Here is an 11,489-nt window from a genome sequence, read left to right on the forward strand (position 1 = left end):
TCATTCAGCAAATATTTGTTGAGTGCCTGGTCTGTGCCAGTCATGGGGTTGGATGTTTGAGATACAAGGATGAATAAGGCAGAACCTCTGTGTGCTATATTCTGTCCCAGGCAGTCAGTCTCTCATAAAAGAGGCAAAAGGCATGAAGGAGGGAATAATCAGTTCTAGCTACATGGTGACCATAAAGCCTGGAAATGCAGAGATATTGTTTCATCCTGTACTGTAGTATAGTAACAACAAGCCACTTATGTATTTGCTGTGTTTTTAGACTTGGCGATAATCTGTTAAAGGGTCAGGAAAGACTCTAAAGGAAAAGATACTTGATTTGGGTCTTTAATATCAAAAGATGTTCATCAGATTTGGGGAAAGGGCCTGAAAAGACTTTCCTGGTTGAAGGAAATGTCTGGGGAACTGTAAGCAATCTTGCTTAGTTGGAAGGCAGAAGATGAAGCTGAATGGGTACTTAGGAGCCAGGTTTTACAGGTTTTGTAAATTGTGCCAGAGTATGGATTTTATTCTATAGGCATTCAGGAGCCAATAAAGGGTTAAGAGCCAAGCAGTAAATGTGATCATTCAATCAAAAAATGTTTATGGATTATCTACTGCTTTTCAGGCCAGTGCTAGGGGCTGGGTTACAAAGATGAATTAGATACAAGGAATTCAAAGCCTAGTGAAGAAAAATAAAAACAAGTTAGTGCAGTGAAAGTCATAGATTTTCAATAATAAAAATAATAGCTTACGTTTATTATTTACCATGTGCCAGGTGGGTGCTAAGTGCTAACATGTATTATCTTAATTCTCCCATGAACCCGAAGGACTGTTGGCTAGTGCAGTTTTATAGAAGAGGAAACCGAAGCATAGAGATCTGGTAAATTGCCTCTGTAAGTGGTACGGCCAGTGTCAAATCCTAATGGTCTGACACTAGAAAATTCACCTTTTTACCACTAAGGGCTATGCTACTTCACCATGACAGAAATCTCTCTAGAGCATTGGACAGTCCATTCTGTGGGGATGGAGGTGGTGGTTGGGAAGTCTTCATGGAGATGGTAATGGGATGTGCCTTAAGGAAGGTCATTCTGACAGCTTGGAGCTAGCCATGGCTAGAAGAGGGAAAGTGAGCTAGGAGGCGAAGTAATACTTGGCAGTAGCAGTGGGAATGAGAGGAGAGGACAGTCTGGAGGTATTTCACATATGAAATGGTTTAGTGTGCTGAACGAGGTTAGGTTTCTGGTTTGGAGGTTGAAAGGATAGTAGAGCCATTAACCATGACTCATAAGGCCAAAGTAGAAACAGGTAGGAGTGGGTAGGGGTAGAGTGGATAAATTTTTCCTTTATTGAATTTGAGGAGTCTGTGGGATAGTAAATAAAGTCAGTGATTGGATTTAGGGTTCTGGAGTTTAGGATAAATATAAAAGCTAGAGATTGTATTGAATGTCATCTTTGAAGAGTTTCAAACTAATATATTAGTTAATTGCTTATATCTAAGAGTCAAATCATAACTATAGATCCCATGCCCCCCAAAATGGGGCCAAATGTAAAACATGAATAATATCATAAGAAAGAAAATAGTGAAGCTGGCAAAGTGTACTACCTCATTTAAAAACAAACATGTAGGCAGGTATTCTAGCTTACAGGGCATTGACAATGGTGTTGAAGCACTGTGTGTATACCTTTGTGGGAAAAAATACAGGTGGTGGGGAGAGGTATAAAAAGACTAGGCTATGGCAATCAGACCAGCAAATAAACAATCTTCAAAAAAATAACCGTCATGACCTATATATGTAAAGTCAAATTAACCTTATTATCATGTAGGTGGAGTATATTTTATTTCCTCAGCCTTTGGAATATAGAGAAGTTACCATTGCTCACCATCATGACAACACTTGTTTGGAAAGAAAACTACCATTCATGAATCATGAATGATGAAAGTTAGCAACCTGGAATACCATTGAGAGAAAAATTGATTCCTCCCACTGTCAGATGTTTCAGTTAAAAAAAATTCTGATGCCAATTAATAACAACAACAACAAAAACAATAAAAACAACAAACAGCCCCATTAAGGACCATTAAGGGAAATGAAAACGCCTAGTCAGGAATATCAAAGATGGAGAAAGAAGAGAGTGAAAAAAGCCCTCAAAACAGTCATCCACAATAATCGTTGGCATGGAGGGAAGGAAATTCTCCAAATAAAGAGTTTTAACAGGGTGTCCTTGGATAGAATTCCGTGGAGGCGGAATGAAGTGGGCAGTGGCCCTATGTTGCTACATTCTATGTACAAAACAGCAGATGATAAGAGTATTTCAAAGACATTTTCTTTCTTGAAACATATGGGACTTTTAAGGGTGGTAGGGGAATAGTTGGGGGATTATTTTTATTCAACTCGTTTCTGAATACATATAAGAATGTCAGAAATTGCCAAATGGTAGCATCATTTTCAAGAGATTTTTAGATATAACAGTATCAGTTGAGATGCTTTCAGGCCCAAGTCACAGAAATTCCCAGTTAAAATTGATTTAAATATTAAGAGCATTTATTATATCACCTAAGTGGTCTGGAGGTGGTGGGTGGTGCCTGTTGTTTAATTCAGTGACTCAAAAACCTCATCCATGTTTTTGAACCCTTCTCTTTTGCCATTCCTAGTGTTAGTTTTGTGTGCCCTTATGTTCACAAATAACATAATAGAGAAAGACTAGACCATCTCTTCATTTGTAATTCTTTTGGGACGGAGGAATCTTTCCCCTAAACCTTCAACTCTTACACCTCATTCATAGAATTGTGTTGCATGCCCAAGACTAAAGCAACCATTTATAAGAGGAATCAATCATGGGATCAATCATGACCCGACTCTTGGAGCTGAGGTTAGGTCCAGCCTTCCCTGAAGCCCATGGCCCCTCAAAGGAGGTAGGAAATCTGAACAAAATTGGGGTTTTGAGAATGAGGAAGAAGGGTAAGATGGATCTGGGGTAGGTAATCAATGGTGTCTGCAGCAAATTAATTACAAAGCCTTTCTTGAACAGAACGAAAATATTTACTAAATATTTCTAATTTTACTAATTAAGTATTAAAAGATAAATCTCTTAGCAGTATTGGCAATTTGTTCAATAGCTAGTTTTCTCTCTTGTTTACAAAACAATTACAATAATTGTAATTTTAGAACCATTTAATATAAATATTTCAATGTGATACACCTGCTATGGTCAGTTTAGTTGGGCTTAGGTTTTTAAAGTATCTTTTCATAATTTTGGGGGCTGGATTGGTTCACAAAAACTATCACTAATGATGAATGAAATTTGGTAGTTCACTCATTCTCCATAATTTGGAAAAATGCTAATATGCCTCCAAAGTGTTAGAGAATCTGTTCCTACCACCTTTTCTCTGAGAGTAAAAGATAGGCTTTTTCAGTCTCACTTGCAAATGTCTGGATAGTTTTCTGGAACTCCAAGAGATACTAGATCAAGAAAACAGGGGAGTGCTAAGAAGAAACGATCAACTACTCTGGCTTGCAGGAAATAGAAATTGACTTGACCTAACTTAAGCATAAAGAGTTTATTTCAAAAGTTCAGGAGTGGCCAGGCGCAGTGTCTCATGCCTGTGATCCCAGCACACTTTGGGGGGCCCAGACAGGAGGACCCCTTGAGCCTAGGAGTTTGAGACCAGCCTGAGGAACAAAGCAAGACCCCATCTCTACAAAAAATAGAAAAAGTAGCCAGGCATGGTGGTACGCACCTGTAGTCCCAGCTACTCAGGGGGCTGAGGCAGAAGGATTGCTAGAGCCCAGGAGTTCAGGGCTGCAGTGAGCTATGATGATGCCACTGCACTCTAGTCTGAGTGATAGCAAGACCCTATCTCTGTTAAGAAAAAATAGTTCAGGGGTTCAGAGCTGTCTCCTGGATCCTTAAGGCAGGAATTCAGTTGAGTCTCCAGTAGTTCTGCTACCTAGAAGTGTGGAAGTAGAAGCCCATGAAGAGCTGGGCAGTTCCATTTCTTGACTCTGTTTCTCTCTATAGTCCCGCTTCATTCTTTTCTCTCTGCAAACTGGCTTTCTTGGTTTTCCATGTTTGTGGTGGGCAGATGATAGCTACTTTTTATCCTCTGATCAAAAGACTAGACTCTGAATGTCTGTTAGTTCTAATTCTGAATTCCAAGAAGAGAGAATCTGATTTACAAATGAGGAAACAATAGCTTAGATTAAGGAATTTGCATAAGGTCACCGAACTAGTAAGTGGTTGAACTGGCATTTTGACTCTAGTTCTATCTGGATCTAAAACCTGGTCACTTTCCAGCAAAGCAAAATCTATGACTACCCATCAGCTGCTCAGGAGCAATACTGGATGCCTGGTTGACTCAATCTACTCTTGTCCTTGTAAGTCTGATCTGGGGCTTGTTAAGTTTCTCCTTCCACCTCCGTTATCAACTCCCAGCCTAAAGAGCTTCCCTTGCTTACCGATTTCTAAAATTCCATTTTTAGGACAGGCATTTCTTTCTTTGGTTTAATACAAGGAGTATCTCATCATTATAGAGTACTTGGCATGTTACAAAGACCTTCACATAATTATCTCATTTTATTTTTACGACAATCCAATGACATTAATAGGGCAGGGATTATTGACTCCTATTTTTCAGATAAGGAAATGGAGGTTCACAGGGTTAAGGTAACTTGCTCCAGAAGTGAAGACCGAACTTCCTGAGGACGAGTTAATTAGGGGTAGAAGAAGGACCTTCCTGGAGCCAGGGATGGGGAGTGGGGTGGGAGGGGTGAGAAGTCAGAAGAGAAGCAGGAGTCACCTCCAAGTGGGCTGTGAGGGAAAGACAGCTACAGACCACCTGACACTGGGCTCTCTTGCCAGACTGGGGACTTCATGAGGCCAGATACTCCGTTTTCATTCATCTCTTTGCTCTCAGATTTATAGCACATGCTTGGTATACAGTGGACACTTGATGGATATTGAAGGAATATGAGACTTTTCTAAAAATGACAACTATCCAATGTTGGAATGAACTGCCTTGAAGAGTTGTATGATTCCTAGCACTGGCAGAGTTTAAGAAAAGATGGGTAAATATCTGCTTGCAAATATTAATGGCTAATATTTATTGAGCAATAACTATGTGCTGAGTACTAGGCTAAGTGCTTTACATGTATCATTTCACGTATTCCTCATTCCAACCACATGAAATAGGTTCTATTATTATCCTCATTGAAACCGAGGCACAGAGAGGTGAAGTGACTTGCTCAAGAATCCATTGCAAGTCGTATGGCCAGGATTTCAACCCCGGAATACTGAGTTAGAGACCTGGATCTTAATCCTGTTGTCAAAGTGTTTCCTAAATGAGACAGGAGTTCCAAGTAGATCACTTCTCAAATATTTTTTAATACTTGAGATTCTCTGATTGTTAGGCCATAAGATTGTCACTACCACACAGAGAAAACTGGGAAGGAGAACTGGTTGTAGGGTGTAAGGTAGAGAAGTTGGTAAAGAACAAGTTGATTTTGATTATGTTTGGTGTGAAATGTCAGAGGATATCCAAAAGTCCAATGATACTCTTTATCTTCTCAAATGTGCTGTTACCATGAAAAGCTCTTCCAACACAATATTTCATAAACATTGGCTGTGCTTATTATGGTACTTATGGCTCACAGTACTTTTCTAAGTCAGCCCCATATTGTATTATTGATTATCCCACAATGTTGTGAGATAAGCAATATTTCTTTTTTACAAGGCAATAGAACGTAACTCTTGTCTTTAGTCAGACATTTCATTAGAGAAAGTGTATGCAGCTTCAAAACTGAAAACCACAAGGAAATGTCTCCTACGTAACAAAAAGAAAAAAAGGTTAACAAAATGTATTTTAAGGCTTAAAGAGTTCTACCTAAATTTGCCATTGTATCCCTTCTTAAACAAACAGGGATCTCAAATTTAGCACATTGCATTACACCATTCCGGCAATAAAACAAAAATTGCAAACATGTTAGGAAAACAGTGCAAGCTAAAACATAGCAAGTGATGGTCCACTTTTAAAAAATTATCTGGCTGAATAACATTACTATTTGATAATACGATTCTGCTACAGCCTTAGAAATATCAGAAAAATCTAAATCTGCGAACAATAATCAGGCAGTCAACAACTGAATGTCTCCTGTGTGTTGATACTAGGGGTCAAGGGATGCTGAAAAGCGGGGAATAAGGCAAGATTTTGCTCAGATGGGCCTTTTCTAGCAGGACTGCTCACAAAACTCATGACTCCTGGGAACAAACAGTCAGGTTACCATGTGGCCAAGGACAGCCAGGGGCAACCCTGGAATCAGATGGGCCTGGTTTTTATTTTATTTTATTTCATTTCAGCGTATTATGGGGGCACAAAAGTTTAGGTTACGTATATTGCCCTTGCCCCCACACCCCAAGTCAGAGCTTCAAGCGTGTCCATCCCCTACACGGTGCGCATTGCACTCATTATGTATGTATGCACCCATCCCCTCCCCCCACATCTGCCCAACACCCGATTAATGTTATTCCTATATGTGCACTTAGGTGTTGATCAGTGAAACCAATTTGATGGTGAGTACATTTGGTGCTTATTTTTCCATTCTTGGGATACTTCACTTAGTAGAATGGGTTCCAGCTCTATCCAGGAAAATACAAAAGGTGCTATATCACCATTGTTTCTTATAGCTGAGTAGAACTCCATGGCATACATATACCATATTTTATTAATCCACTCATGTATTGATGGGCACTTGGGTTGTTTCCACATCTTTGCACTTGTGAATTGTGCTGCTATAAACATTCCAGTGCAGGTGCTACATATCCGATAAAGGGCTGATAACTAGAATCTATTTAGAACTCGGGAAAATCAGCAAGAAAAAAATCAAACAACCCTATCAAAAAGTGAGCAGAGGTCTGGGTTTTAATCACAGACTCACTGTTAACCAAAAGTACGACCTTGGGGAAGTTGCAAAACTTCTCTGAGCTCATTTCTTCATCCACAAAATGGTAAGACTAATCTTTCCTACATATGGTTGCTGTAAGAATGACATGAGATATGTGAATAGAGTCTAGAACAGTGACAGTGTAGACTTCTGATAAAGTTAGTCTCTTCCTTTCCCCCCAACTTAGTTCCTCTGCTTTTAAAATAACTGTTCAGATACAGAGGAAATTCACTCTCTCAATCAATTAAACACACACAGTTACTGTTAGGAGAAATACAAGAGTCATTTCCAAATGGGCTGGAAGAGAAGGACAGCCACAGGCCATCTGGTGCTGAGCTCTCTTGCTAGACTGGGGGCTTCATGAGGCCAGATACTCTGTTTTCATTCATCTCCTTGTTCTCAGGTCCAAGCACATGCTTGGTACATAGTAAACACTTGATGAATGTTTGGTGAAGGAATATGAGGCTTTTCTGAAAATAGGCCTGGGCTTGGGCCACTATGAACAGATGTATAGGTTGTTTCCTGCTAAAGGGAAATTGGTGGCTGAATTTCAGCCCATTAGCACTCATCAAGCTAGCTGTCTGCTTTTTCAGATTTGCACAAAGGTGCTAATTGTGTTCGTTAAGACCTGGTGTGTGTATTAGAAGTGACAAAGTTGGACTTTGCCCGTATAGAGCTTGTGTCTGATGGGGAAACAGATAAGTAATCAAGAATTACAATACATATAATTAACGCTATTCTACAGAAGACACTGTAGGAACACAGAAAAGAGACATTTAATTTAAGTCAGACAAATTGAGGACCCAGGATCTGTTACTTCAAGGATGAGGGGGAGATTGTGGGGAAGGATGTGCTAGACAGAGGAGTGACGTTCATTTACCCATTTGTTTATTCAGTATGTACTAACCAAATATCTACTAAGGGCCATGTACTGTTCCAGTATTGAAGATACAACAGTGAATAAAACAGACAGGATCTCTTTTCTTGTAATTGTAACATTCTAGTAGGTAAGAAAGACAAAAATAATTGAACTAGAAAAATATTAAGTAGTGAGCTGTACTTTGGGAGAATAACATAGGCAGGGTGGTGGTGACGGTGGTGGTGGGCGGGGTGAGGATGCTACACTAGAATGGAGAGTAGGAAGGCCTCTTCAGGGTAGTGTCCTGTAAGCTGAGATCTGAATGGCAAGTGTAAGAAGCTGGGGATGATTATATCAGGCAGAGGGAGGAGTTGTTGCAGAAGTCTTAAGGGGGGAATGAACTTTGTATTTTTGAGTTGGCAGAGAAGACTGGAGTGTCTGAAGTTTAATGGGTGAGAAGAGAGGCAGGAGATGAGACGGGGAGGTAGGCAGGTGCCAAACCTAGGTGAGGCCCAGAAGCTTGAGCCTGGTGAACTCAGATGCCTGCCAGGAGTTTGATCTGGCAGAAGGGAAGGGACTGTGTTAGGGGATGAGAAGTGATTTGGGAGATACAGGCAAAAACCAGATTCTGCCAACTACTATATGGAGGATCTGGGAGACATTACTTCTGCTTAATGCTATGCAAAGAATCCCAAGGAGGCCATGATGGAAGTCATTCAAAGAAAACCTTTCATGTTTATACTTTCAAGGAAGTTTTGAAAACTGAGTCTTATGTATTATTTGTTCTTCAAAGTCATCAACACACAGACCCCATGAGAACTTAGAACTCTTCTCAGGTGTGCCTCCAAATTCTGATTAATGTGAAATTTATTTTTGTAACATTTGAGTAAACGTACCATGGTGGCGATTTCTGTAGATGGAACATTAAACTAAGTTGTGTTTTATAAGAGAAGAATACATCTTCCTATGACTAAAAGGTAAGAGGCAGCACATAATGTCAAGTCGGTAACAAATATGTGTGATATTTATTTATTAGAGCACGGAAGATTTGCCTCATGGTACAGGAGGCAGACTTTGCTAGTGGCCTACCTTACGTCCATGATTTCCCCTTCATTCTCATCAACAAAACCTCAAATTTATTCACCAGTGAGTCCAACTAAAAATTGTCTTCTAAACTTCCTTAAAGCTAGGGATCATCATGTGACACAGTCTGATCAATGAGATGTAGGCAGAAATCCCTGGGGAGGGACTTTTATTTTTAGTTCTGAATAAAAAGGCAAAGTCTGGCTACTGAAAGCCCCTTTTTCTGTTTCCCCTTGTACTTCCCCTTCCTTCCTGGCATTTGTAATTATTTAGTGACACAATGTTTGGAGTCTTCTAATTTCTTTAAATATGTTTCAAAACAATATGTGGAGATGAAAACCACAGTCCCATGAAAAGTATGGCTAAACCCTTCTGATATTTGTATTACTCTGGAGCTAAACTGTAGGCATAAAACTATGGTACCCTTCAGAATTCATTATACTGAAAGCTATACTCCATGTATGTATTAATATGTAGTTTCTCCCTTGATCCAGAAAAATCTAGTTAACAATTATTTCTTAAGTGTTCACTTAACATATACTATCTATCATTACAAATGTAACACTTCTTTATGTGCCATGTATGATACGGAAATGACGAAACAAGGTTTTTGTTCTTGGGAAGCTGACGTTTCATGAGATGACGTGTTCACAAATAAGTGTAAAGAAGTATGTATATGATACGGTGGGCCATGGAGAGGGCAGCCTCAGAAAAGCTTCCAAGTGGACGTGAATGGATGCCAAAATGCTCCAAATGCAGGCAAAGTGCATGTTTTAAGGCCTGGAACCCAGACGTTAGGCCTAAGTGCTGAGGCTCACAGGGTAGCAAAATTATTACCCTATGTATTGTGTAAATTGTTTCTGGATGATGAAGAGCCTGGGGCTATAAAAGGCATTGAGTCTACAACTCTGTGCTCCTGCAACCTGGAGACATCTCTCTCCTTGTGGGCCGAGGCCACTGAACTGCAGATGTGTCTCTATCAGATCCAAGGGAGCAATGGGAGCTGCTTCCACTAAGCTGCATCCTTATATGGTTTTCTGTACTTGCTGCTTCAGGGTTAAAGTAAAAACAATCCTCAGCTGTTGTCCTTTAAATGGCATCTTTGAATAGGCTGTATACGGAGGTCCTAAGTGCCCCCTAAGGGCATTACCATGAGTGTTAAAGAGTTCTGACCAGGAAGAAACAATTCCAGCTGGAGGCTTCAGGAAGGTGGCAGCATTTGAACTAGCTCTTGAAAGATGGATATCCGTGTAGTCTATGTGGTGAAAGAAAAAAATTAAAAAAAAAAGAAAGCTGGATAAAATTTCTTTCTTTCTTTTTTTTTTTTTTGAGACAGGGTCTCACTCTGATGCCCGGGCTAGAGTGCTGTGGCGTCAGCCTAGCTCACAGCAACCTCAAACTCCTGGGCTCAAGCAATCCTCCTGCCTCAGCCTCCCCAGTAGCTGGGACTACACGCATGCGCTAGCATGTCCGGCTAATTTTTCTATATATATATATATATATATTTAGCTGTCCATATAATTTCTTTCTATTTTTAGTAGAGATGGGGTCTCGCTCTTTCTCAGGCTGGTCTCGAACCCCTGAGCTCAAACAATTCGCCCGCCTCGGCCTCCCAGAGTGCTAGGATTACAGGCGTGAGCCACCGCGCCCGGCCCTGGATAAAATTTCTTAAGTCACGTGAAGGTGAAAGGAAGGGCACTATAAGAACACGAAGCAATATGAATGATGAAGCGGCGGTAGGAGAACACAGCTGTGTCTTGGAAATGAAGAGCAGTCCAGTTTGCCTGAAGAACAAGGCGTGATGGGGAAGCAGTGAAAGATGAGGCTGGGAAGGGAGTCAGGACCAGGCTAAGAGGGTTGGCATTTCATATGTCACTAATGGGAACCATGGAATGTTTCTGAGCAACTATTAAAGCAGGTGGATTAGTAAAACGGGACACACAGATAAATCTGGCAGCATTACTGTGCAGGAAACATGGGTGAAAAGACTGGGAGATTCCATAAAATGTCCAGACATGAACTGAGGTCATGTGTGATTGGAGAATAGGACATGAATTTAAGAGTTTTATTTTAAAATGAATTGCTTGGGTGGGGAGCAGGAGTGACTAAAGAGAGGAACCATGTATAAATTTGAGCTTTGGAATTTGAACATATAAGGGGATAATCGGACAGTGAACACACAAAGGGAAGACAAGGAAGAGGGAAATTATTTATTTTAGAGATGTTGGGTTGAGGTACAAGTGGGACATTGTGATGGAAATGTGCTACAGACAATTGAAAATGAGAGAATGGAGCTCCTGCAAAGGGTGGAGTGGTGGATGAGTCACCTACATTGAGGTGAGTCAGGGGGTTTGGTCTGTCATAAGCATAATATATGAAACTAATAATAGGCCCTATATACATGACAAATGTTGTAACAAGGAAGACAGCGATCTAGGAGAAACTTGAAGGGAACAAACAAACAAAAAACCCCAAAACAAAACCACTGCGATTATTGGTATCTATAACTCATGTTGTTTTACCAGCTGTTAAGTTCCCAGAAACTCTTATCCCGAATTGACCTCCTAACTGGCAGATAACATTGTTGAAGTGCACGTTCTTGTATAGAAACCCATGACACT

This window comes from Eulemur rufifrons, chromosome 29, assembly GCF_041146395.1.
Source record: "Eulemur rufifrons isolate Redbay chromosome 29, OSU_ERuf_1, whole genome shotgun sequence".
Classification (NCBI taxonomy): Eukaryota; Metazoa; Chordata; class Mammalia; order Primates; family Lemuridae; genus Eulemur; species Eulemur rufifrons.